This window comes from Dioscorea cayenensis, chromosome 7 (assembly GCF_009730915.1).
Source record: "Dioscorea cayenensis subsp. rotundata cultivar TDr96_F1 chromosome 7, TDr96_F1_v2_PseudoChromosome.rev07_lg8_w22 25.fasta, whole genome shotgun sequence".
Classification (NCBI taxonomy): domain Eukaryota; kingdom Viridiplantae; phylum Streptophyta; class Magnoliopsida; order Dioscoreales; family Dioscoreaceae; genus Dioscorea; species Dioscorea cayenensis.
Genome location: NC_052477.1, coordinates 15,181,327 through 15,193,312, shown reverse-complemented (window position 1 = coordinate 15,193,312; position 11,986 = coordinate 15,181,327).

Genomic DNA, 11,986 nt, shown 5'->3' with positions numbered 1-11,986 from the left:
ACATGTTCACTCAAGCACTTATCACCTAACCTCGAGGAGGTTGATTGGAGTGGGTGAGTTACAAAGGGGAGTCTATTGCATCGGGTCAGCGGTGGTTTGCGAGGGTGCTTCGATCGAGACCGTGACAATTGTCAATATATGAAATCGAAGGCTAGGTCATCCATCTTTTCAAGTCATGAGTATGATTCCAAGTATTTCTTTTAATAAGAAACATGAACATGTTTGTGATACATGTCACCATGCAAAACAAGCACGCCATCTTTTCCATTAAGCTAACCACTCTAGATTTGACTTATTACATTTTGATATTTGGGGTCCCTATCGTATGAAGTCTCTTTCCAGGGCACACTATTTGCTAACCACTCTAGATGATTTTACTTAGGCACATGGATATATTTGATGAAAGAAAAATTTGAGGTCTTTCGTTTCTTAACCTCTTTCTCACAATGGTTTGAACTCAGTTTGGGCATGTTATTAGATATGTTCGTACTGATAATGGCAAAGAATTTTATCGGGCCAAATTCAAAAATTGTTCCATGATCATGGCATTATTCATCAAACAACATGTGTTTATAGTCATCAACAAAATGGTCATGTTGAGCGAAAAGATCATCATATTATTAATGTGGCCCAGGCTCTTAGCTTTCAAGCGTACTTCCCTGTTAAGTTTTGGGGTGAATTTATTTTAACAGCTGCTCATTTGATTAATCATACCCCCACCACATTGTTGTCTGGAAAATCCCCTCTTGAGCTTCTTTACCACACTTCCATCTCCTATTATCATCTTAGGGTTTTCGGTTGTTTGTGTTATGCCAAGGTTTTCCTATGTAATACCAATAAATTTGCACCTCATGCTCGTCATTACATTTTCTTGGGATATCCTCTTGCTACCAAAGGGTGGAACGCTTGTGATTTAGAGTCAAAAGAAAATTATGTCTCTCGAGATGTGACATTTCATGAATACAGTTTTCCATTCCAAAAATCAACCACTTCTCCAACTTATTTTCCATCCCCCTAGAGCTCCTCAGATCCTATTTCCAATAACTTGGACTTTCAACCCAATTTGGGCCTTCTTTTGACTTCTACCTAGCCCATCACCTCTCAGCCCCCCTATAACCTTTGAGCTCAACGCCCAATTCATAAATCAACCCACCCCTTCGCTCATTTGTTCAATCTACCTCAATGAGCCCACTCACCACCAATCCACCTTTGGCTCAATCTATTTCTAGCCCTGCCATCGATTCGTCTCAATTGCCTACATCCCACAATGACCCACATACTCTTGTTCATCAAGTCCAACCCTTGGCTCCACTTACCTCTGACCCCCGCCTCTAATGTTACTTCAGATCGGTCTCGTTGACCCCCACTCATCTCAATAACTACATCTGCTACACAACTGTAATGCCTTCCCTTTGTCTCGCACCCACCTTGTCTCCCTCCTTAGGTGTGGTTCATCCGATGCAGAGTTTTATCACATACCATAATTTTTCTCGGCCTCACCTTACCTATCTAGTTGTTCTTGACTCTGAAGTTGAGCCCAGATCGTACAAGGATGTTGTTTAGGATGCACATTAGCGGGATGCCATGAGCACTGAGATATGGGCTCTCGAGGAGAATGGGACATGGATAATTGAATCATTACCGTCAGCCAAGCAACCCATTGGCTGCAAATGGATGTATAAGATCAAGCGTCGGGCCGATGGCAGTATTGAGCGCTTCAAGGCCCACCTTGTGGCGAAGGGCTTCACTCAATTTGAAGGTCTCGATTTCCATGAAATATATGCCCCCATCGCAAAGATGACCATGGTATGTTACTTTCTCATGGTTGCCCTCATTAATTACTGGGAATTACATCAGATGGATGTGAATACCACCTTCTTTCACGGTGACTTGGACAAGGACATTTTTTTGGGTTTGCCTCCGGGGTATTCGGTGCCCATTGTTGGATTAGGTTATCAGTTACGTAAGTCTTTATATGGTTTACAACAAGCCTCTCGTAATTGGTTTGCTAAATTTACTACTGCTTTACGAGCTTATAGTTTATGTTAGTCCCAGGCACAATATTCTTTATTCACATTTCATTTGGGAACTAATTTTTTGGCGGTCCTTGTTAACATTGATAATCTCATCATTGCCGAGAATAATACCACTTGGTGCACTTCCTTCAAATCCTATCTTGATAGTTGCTTCAAGATTAAGGATTTGGGCCCCTTAAAGTTATTTTTGGGCATTGAGATCACACACACCCACATTGGTTTCTTTCTTTCAAGAAGAAAGTATACGCTTGAGATATTGGAAGACTGCAATTTATTCATTGTTAAACCTGCCACCTCCTGATCGAGCAACGTCATCAACTAAAGTCCTCACCTGCTACAGTTTTGTTTGATCCTTCTCGTTATCGCCGTGTTGTAGGTCATCTTTTCTATCCCCTCATCAATCATCCTGAGCTTTCCTACGTAGTTCATTTACTTGCTCAGTTCATGCATGAGCCTAGTAAGAGGCATTAGGGCAAACAGGACAATGTAAATATGAAGTAATAGTATATCGAGAAAGGTTAGATCTTGTCGGTAAAATATTGTGTTAGGTACACCAAAGAAATGTTTGAACTTTTAGAGGAACACTTAATCCCCAACACCCTATCCATTTCGAGATGAGAGAAGGCCAAGCAAGGTCTAGCATCATTCTTGCAGCTCAATAATTAATATTGATAGAGTATAAACATTAAGTTGAGAAAAACCGACCCAAATGATCCGGAATAGAGCAAAAGGAAAGTGGTATGTGTCTGATGGCCTACACATCTCTTTCATGAAAAACATCATTGAGGAGATCCACATCCCACTCCTTGTATGTAGTAAAAACAAATGCTTAATAAGGGTGTTCTCCAAACCTATAACTGTTTGAGTATGAACCTAAGAATCCCACACAGTAGGTAGCCATGAGTCTCACTAAACATTCACTCGAGAAGCATATCCTATTCTCCAAACTAAGCCTTTGCTTATAAGTTCTTGAGAAGCTAATATACTACTCCAAATAAAGATAGGGTTACTACCCAGTACTACATGCATGAAAACCTGCACCCTCTAGAAACCCAGACCTCTAAACTTCTTTAGCCAACATAGCTTCTCCCATGAGCACGAGCATAGCCCTTGATTGAGAGTACCCATTTTATCTCCACCAAAAACATTTAAATAAAGACTCTAACTCATAACAAATAGTTTTGGGTAGTAGAAACAACCCCATTAAGTATACAGGAAGGGCCTGAACTACATCCTTCTATTGAATCTCTTTTCCTACTTGAGAAAGAAACTTGCTAACAATCAACTTCAAGTTCTATCTAAAATATTTTGAAAAAATTCTCTCTTACACCAGCCTATCATGAATGAAATACTGAAATACTTTCCTGGTTGACTGACTACAGATACCTTTAGAGTAGCTCCCAAGGAAACTTGCTCGCACTAAGAGTCATTACAATTGAATGAGATCACAAACTTATCAAAATCCACCTTCTACTGCAAGGGTCATTTATAGACTCGAAGACACTCATTAGTTATGGTACACTCTTCTGCATTAGTGTGAAAAAAAATAAGAGAGTGTTATCAACAATAAACAAATGAGAAATTAAAGGAGCTTGCCTCACCACGTAACAACCTTGAAGCATCCCAAATTATTCGACACACTACAAGTGGTGTTTTGGTCTTTTGTGAACGGCGACTCAAAGTGCTAGTCAAGTGTTGTTTGATTTTGCCTTGGTAGTTTTGACCGAGTCAATTGAAGGGTGTTCGAGCCATTTACACTTGTGCGCTCACCTTCTCACCTTGGACCATAGGTCAGGCCTCGTGCCGGTGTTCCTTGGGTAGGTGTTGGGGCTGCTAGATAGCCCGATGGGTCGTCTTTGCCCATAATGTGGGTGTAGGGCTCGCTTTGGCCCTTTTTAAGGCCTTTCTGAGCCTTCTTGTTGGTGTTTTATCCCCATATTTATTCCTCTCTTCCTCTCTTCTCCCTTGGTGTGCTTTGGAGCTAGAAGTTTGGGCTTGGTTGATCCCCATTCTTGTTAGTTTGGAACTTTAGATCCTTCCTTGCTCTTTGAGATCTAAAGGTAAGCTCTCATCATCTCCTTTCTTCCTTGTTGTTTGGATGAATGGTGGATCTAGGGTTAGGATTGTGAGTTGACTCTTGTTCTTCTTCTTGCCCATTGTTGTTCGAACCTGAGAGGATAATTGCATTGTTGATTCTTCCTTGATTCAATGTAACCAAGAACTAGATTTTGCTGGACTTTGTGGTCACTGTAGCACTACTATAGTACTGGTAGAACTTGCTTATTTCCTTACTTTCTTGTTTTGGTTAAAGCCAAGAACTCTTAGGAACTCCTTGGAAACATTTAAACCCAGTTTTGAGCCAACTCTAGGACAGGTTTAGGGTTGCATTGCATCTTTAAACTTAGGGTTTCATTTGTGTTTTCTTTTGCTTAATTTTTTGCTTGTTTATGGGTGAGTGTGTTTGGTTAGGTGGTAAGAGCTTGGCTCAAGGCAAGGAGACAGCGGAGGAGTAACGCACTTGGGGTTTTAATCACCTAAGTTGTGAGTGGGTTATGTGATTGCACATTTCTAGTAGAATACAATCTAAATATCTTTATGGTTTCATTTAAAGGAAATCCTTGGTTTATCTTATTAAACTAATGATTTGATCGGTTTAGAAAGAGTTTCTATGCTTTCTGTTTTATCAACGAAAGTCTTGCTGTTTAATGAAAATGTTTATGGCTATGTTGGTATATCGGGTTTGAAATGAGTTATGAAACTTGATACATATTTTACACTTTTGATATTAGTTTATATATAAATGAGGTTAATTCCGGATATGTGAATATTTGTCCTAGACAAGCACCCTTTGATATGATTTGTGTGGATTGTATTATTGATGCACCTTTGAGGTGGTTTGGATGGTGACATCCTGCTGTAATAGGCTGTCTTTGTGGCCAGCCTGTTGAGGTAGAGTGGAAGACTGACTGATTTATTTGTCCAGTTTAGGTGGGAGTGTAGAACCTTGATTAGATATTCATTGGAAAGAGGAAGTTACAACACGGTTGACACGACGGAATATGCGTGTAAACCGCAAGTGCACGGGTGTCGAAGTAATAATACCCCGGTGAGAGGGTAGTCAAATCGACAAGGAATAGTGCTTAGAACCACCAAGATTGCTATTTAACTAGAATGAAAATATGTTGAAAGTGATGTGAAAACAAACTCAATGCTAATGAAAATAAGAAAAGATAAAGGAGGCGTAAGTAAAAGATAGGGGAGGCAATCGACGATAAATGGGGTACCAGGATATTGTTCCGCCTAAGACAATCGTTTCAAGTGCAAAACCCCATATTATGCTTTCTAACTAATGCATTAATGAGTCATGGAGATCCTTTAATACATGGTCCCAAATCTAAGGTCAACCATACCTAACTCTATACATGTCCCGGAGGAGAAATTGAATAACCTCTCAACCTCGCACTCGTATAGAATTGCAATGAGTTCTAGGGATTCCAAGTGATAAACCCTATTCCTATGTATAGACCTAACCCTTTGGTCCAGGTGGAAGGTCCCTAACCACAATTAAGCCCTAGGTGCTAAAATTATTTCAACGCTTCACTCCGTTGCACTCGCAACTAAGCCACAGCGGAAGGTCATCCCTTAGCCCATTCACTCTACTATGGCCACAAAGAACTCTTGGAACGTGGAGGTAGGATAGATCACACCAGAGGGGAAAGGGGATGCTCCGCTACCTCTCGACTTACCCTCTAAACCCTCTCCAATCTAGCTTTGTCTAACTCTCGTGGTGTGTCACTCACTCACAAGAGTTACCAACAAGAACTCTCAACCCTAGTGTCATTCTAGGGGAGTATTCAAACAATCAAGCCTACAAGATTGGAACTCACAATAAACATCAATTAATTGGAAGCATAATAAAGAGATTCAATGAAATGAATACATCCTAGAGTTCACAAATACCCAAGTACCCACTAGGGGTTTAGCTCTCCATGGAGCAAAATACAATAGATAATGAAATCAAAAGTAAAGAGATGTAATCCATGAATGAAAACCCCCCTTGTGTTCATTTCGAAGGTCTTGTAGATCGCCCGCCTCTTCTTCAAACGTCCCCTCGTCAAACCTAGGGCACACCTCAACGGATCGGTGCCGACAAAAGCTCCCCCAATAGCTCTCTTCCAAAGGAAACGCGGTGTCAAAGGCCGTCAAACCTCTCCAAAGCCTTGCCAAAGCCTCTCCAAACCCTAGCCGTTGGCGCCTCCAAAGATGGGGAAAGATGGAAGAAAAGATAGAGAAATATGGGATGAATCGTGGCTTTTAAAGGGCTGGAATCGGGCATCGACACAGGCCTGTGCATGTTCCACGTGCCCGTGTGAATTCTCTGGAATTATGATATTTTAGCCGGCTATGAACAGTAAGTGCTACCGTGTTTGCTACAGTATCTACTGCGGTACTCCCAACCAAAAACACTCCCGAATCCACTTTTCATCAAATCAACATAAACGGGCACAACGTTTATGCTGTAGATTGCATCGCTTCTTCAATAAACGGTTTCACTGGTGAAGATCTTGCTATCATTGCACAAGTTGGGATACGTATATGTGACTGCCTTCGTGCCCCTCCAGCTCATTGTAATGGCATGAATACATGGAGGTTGGCACACATTCACGTATCTTAGAGCCCCACTTGTGTCTTCGCGTTGTTTCTTCTAAGATTCCACCAAATAGTGCGTACACGATCTACTTTTTGCTTCTTTTCTTAAAACATATCTTCACAACCCTACATGCGCAAAAGAACACAAATACACATGTATTAGTGCTTAAACCTGATAAAAATAATGCTCATTGTAAGGAAAGAACACTTCGCATTCTTATCACACAAGCACTTATCGACGGTGAACGGATAGGTCAACGTCAATGGCATGTGTACTTTGATGGCTCTAAACTTACATGCGACCACGACTAATGTTTAGAGAGATTTCTAGACCATTATTCATTTGCTTGAGATGCAAACTTTGTATTTTAAGAAATTATGTCTTTATGCAAAGCAAACACTGGAGTTGTGATTATTTGTAAACTTTTTGGAAAGTAAATTATTTTGATGGCGAGTATCATGTTTTATTGTTTTTAAAACTTGTGTTATGCCATTCATGAGCTACGAATGTTGCAACCATCATTTGAGCAAAAGTGATTCTTTTGTGCTATCTATGGTTTTCTTATATTTATGTATATTGTTGTATGCTGAAATGTTCTAATCTATACGTATTATTACAAAAGCTTGGCTTTGTCGATTTTATCGATTATTTTGCATATTCTATCAAAGTTGTGTTTACCCATTCACTGAGTGACCTGGTTACTAACCCTCTCTCTCCTTTCCAAGCTTTAGCTTCTAGTGGTGTTGCAGCAGGATGGAGTGCTGAGCATCCTTCTAACTATCTTTCTTAATTTCAGTCTTATGTATGTTTCTTCTTGAGCATGTTACATTGTATAAGAACATGGATCCACTAATATATTTGTCACTCTATATGCATGGTTTGTATGCTTGTCTAGTTTCTTGAAAACCTTGTGGTATTTATGACTAGTACATTCCTTGAACTCTTTTATCAGGTTTTGGTGTTGTTGCTTCCTCTGTGCTATTGTTGTACTCCTTGCTTTGTATTTTTTCACTTAAATATTCTGTTCAGTTTGTTCATTCCAGATGTTTGTTAGCCTTGCGGTAACCCGAGGGTTGAGTGGCGTGGGTGTACCTCCTCGGGTTGTAGCACCGATTATTAGGTGTTGGTGTAACACTGCAGTAGTCTTGAGAGTCCTTAGTCGCAAATTAGAAATAGGCATGGTGATAATGGATCCCCATGATGTAAACCTCGATATGGTTTGAAAGGCATTGTTCGCATTCCATCAATATGGATGCAATATTCCAATTTGGAAACACACATAATAATGAGTTGAACCCAAGCTTTTGAGAACCCCAAAGCTTGTATCATAAAATGCAAAAACTCCCACTCCACCCGATCATAAGCCTTCGCTATCTCAATCTTCAATAAAGATAATCCCACTCGGTCTTTAGGTTTAATTTTTAAATGATGGCACATCTTATGAGTAATCATGATGCTATTTGTTATTAATCTTCCTGGAAGAAAAGCAGATTGGTTTCAAAAAATCACACTATAAAGGACTTGCTTTAATTTATTCTTCACCAACACTTCAGAAGTAGATTTAAAGATCATACAGGGAGTTAGGACTTGCTTATTCACCAAGACTATAAAGGCTTATGCTTTGAGATCAAGACTAATGAAGTGGCATTCTACCCTCTGCATGCTTTAAGGTATGATAAGTATAAATAAAGTTTTTTTTTACTTGGTGCTTAAAATTTCTAAAAAAATTCATATATTTTTTTTATTTTGTAAATATTTTTGTAGAATATCTTTCAAATTATTTTTACAAAATTAAGCCAATTTTAATTATATTTATCAAGCTAAATTATTTTATTATATAGTTTAATTGCTACTTAATTTTAAATGTATTTCTCAATGCAAATTATTTTTACTCTATATTAATATTAGAGTTATTTTCATGTATATTTTCTATGCAAATTATTTTGTTATAAATGATACAAGGAAGTTGCCCAAACACATATTATGATCTACAATGTAAATAAAATGGTGTAATTTGGACCTATTAACTAAGATCTAGACTATCCGCAATCCAACGAAGAAGCATGAAACTCCAACTGAAGAAGACCTAATCTAGAGATTATGGAATTTGGAGGAAAGGATTGAGATTCTCATCTAGGCTCTCAAGTAAAGGAAGCAAAGGGTGTATCAACTTCCAGGAAAGATGACCTCCCATGAAGAAGTGAGGAAACTAATCTCTCAGTTCCTTGAAACCAAGGACAAACTTCAAGTGATGAATCCAAAAGAACTAATTTAGGCAACATGAAACATGAGATCATTTCACTATACCGGGGAGAGGGGAAGAGCCAGTTTTTAAAACTGGCTCAAATGGTTGGTTTGAAAATGAGCGATGCTATTTTTATTAAATAGATTTACCGACTAGGTTTCCCGAATGACGTGGATGCCCAACGTGTAATCCACATCCTCATCCACATCATTATTTTTTTTTTATATAAACTTCAAATTTAAACCAAAAAATCATTAAATTCTTAAAAAATTTTAAAAAAAATTATAAAACTATATCTAAAATCTTAAACCCAAATACTACAAAATCTATATTCTAAAAATCTATAAACTCAAACTCTAAATAATAAATACTAAACCCTAAACCTTAAACCATAAATCCTAAGCCCTAAACCTTAAACCCTAAATCCTTTTCCCTAAACCCTAAACTGGAAATCACAAATCTCCTACATGGTTTTGTGATTTCTAGTTTAGGGTTTAGGGAGGGGGTTTTCGGTTTATAATTTACAGGTTTATCTTTTACGATTAAAGGTTTAAATTAAGGATTTAGATAATAAAGAGAGATTAATTTTCTTTTAAAAAAAAGAACAGATAAAAAAAAAGAATGACTTGAATGTTGACATGAATGCCAACTTGACATCCACATTAGAAAATCTATTCGGTAAAAACATCATTACCCTTTCAAAAATTCCACCCCCCCCCCCAAACCCACTCTTTTAGATCCGATTTATAACAACCGCCTGTCATTGTTAAAAATATTTTAAAAAAATTGCTGCCTTTCTTTCTTGATCGATATCTATCGATGGGTTGTCGGTGACCACATGCAGGAGGATGCTTAATGCTATAGCTGAAGATGAAAAGAAATGGCTGGCTGAAGGCATCGCCAACTTCCATCTCAATGCATTCTACATGCATCACGCTTTGGTTCTCACCATCGATCTCTCCTTGTCCTCCTTTTCCCTCTATCCAAAACAATAATTCTTCAATAGTGATGTTGAATTCTGAGTTTGTCCTTTCTAGGATTCAAACAATTTGAAGGAGCCAATATGTTCTCCAAGCTCTACATCTTCCGGGTTCTACACACAAGTACTACGAGCTATGTATGCACTTTCCTTGGGTCTTTTTGTGGTGATTCTTGGGTTTTTTTTTGCTGTTGATTTCAATTTGCTTTGATATTGTTAGATTTGTGGGTGTTTGACATGTTGAGCAAGGTGGCGATGTTCTTGGTGGAGAAGGCCAAGTGAGGTTGCTCAGTTCTTGATCTGTATGAGCTTGTGAAGTATATTGGGAACATTTTTCCCCGAGTGTAAGAAAATTCACCTCTTGACCTTCTTGTATTTTTTTATTAATGCTCCCTGATCCTACTTCCATCCTAAAAATAGATTTGTTATTCCCATTGTAACACCACAATTAGTAATTGTTCTTAATTGTCTTCTCTTATCAATTGTTTCAATGTTTGTGTGTTTCATGTAGGATAAGCATGGTCTTTGATTGCTTTATATGATATGGAGTTTGGAATGTTTATTGGCAGGTATATCCTTTGCACAGTAGGATCTATATATATAAAATCAAAAGTTTGCATTCCATTAGTTAATTAGTGCCTGTATATATGTAACCAAAAAATAAAAGGCTAAATCAATAAAATGTTTCTTAGTGCATGTGTCTATGGCTTGAGTCACCAAGTGCACACACACACACACATATAGCGTTGGAGATTGATTGAAGAGAAGAGGAGATAGTATGAAGTGAAGGTGTTCTGTTGAGAGGGTTTTGTTCAGAGTTTTTGTTCTTCTTTTTGTGTTATGTTTAACTGTGCGTGTGTTGTCATCAGAGGGGTAGCATTGTAAATTTATGTGTTTGAATAGTTGTTAAGTTTCTTAAGCACAAACCTTCAATTATACATCAAGGTTTTGCCAAACATTTACTGAGATATTTATCAGGTATAGTTGATTTTAGTATTCTATATAGTAAGACTGGTACAAATGGTTTAATACAAGGATTTTCTGACAGTGATTAGGGGGCTAATCCAATGGATAGGAAGAGTACTAGTGGTGTGGTGTTTAATATGGGTTCAAGTGCTATTACTTGGATGTCTAAGAAGCAAGACATTGTAGCTTTATGTTCATTAGAGGTTGAATATATAGCATTGTGTGTAACTTGTTGTCAAGATGTGTTATTAAAGCAAGTACTTGAAGATTGTGGATTGAAATATGCTGGATCAATCAGGATTAATTATGATAACAAATCGTGTATTGCAATTGCTCAAAATCCCATTCTCCATGGAAGAACAAATCATGTGGCTGTAAAGTTTCACTATATCAAAGATTTAGTAGCAGAGAATACTATAAGTTTACATTATTGTACATCCAAAAATCAAATTGCAAATATAATGACAAAGTGTTTGGATGGAAAAAAATTTCTGAAATTTTGGGAGATGCTGGTGTTTGTAAGCTTCAATCAAGGGGGAGATTGTTGGAGGCAGATCCAAGAGAAGAGGAGATAATATGAGATGAAGGTGTTTTGCTGAGAGGGTTCTGTTCGGAGTTTTTGTTCTTTTTTTTGTGTTCTGTTTAACTCGATGTTTTAAAAACTGGACCATCTGTCGACCTGCTTAGGCAACCAGTTCACGGTCCAACCGGTTGAACTTGCTGGTTCAACCGGATTTAATATTTTTCAAATAAATAAATTTTTAAAAATTTAAAATTTAAAAATAAGTAAAAAAATAATTTAAAAAATAAAGACAAAATAAAAAAATACAAAATTACATATTGCAAAGTTATATTGCCTTTATAAGGTCAAAGTGTCAACTCTACATAAAATTGAATTTTTCAAAATACAAATATACAAGAATACAACCATACAACAAATATTCAAAAATAAATAATTAAATAAAATATAAGTATAAAACAACAACAACAACAACAACAACAAAAACAACAATAAAAAATGAGAAATAAAATAAAATACAAGTATATAATATCTTGTTTTTTGGTTTTTGGAACAGATTTAACTTTAAAAATTTAAAATAAATAAACCA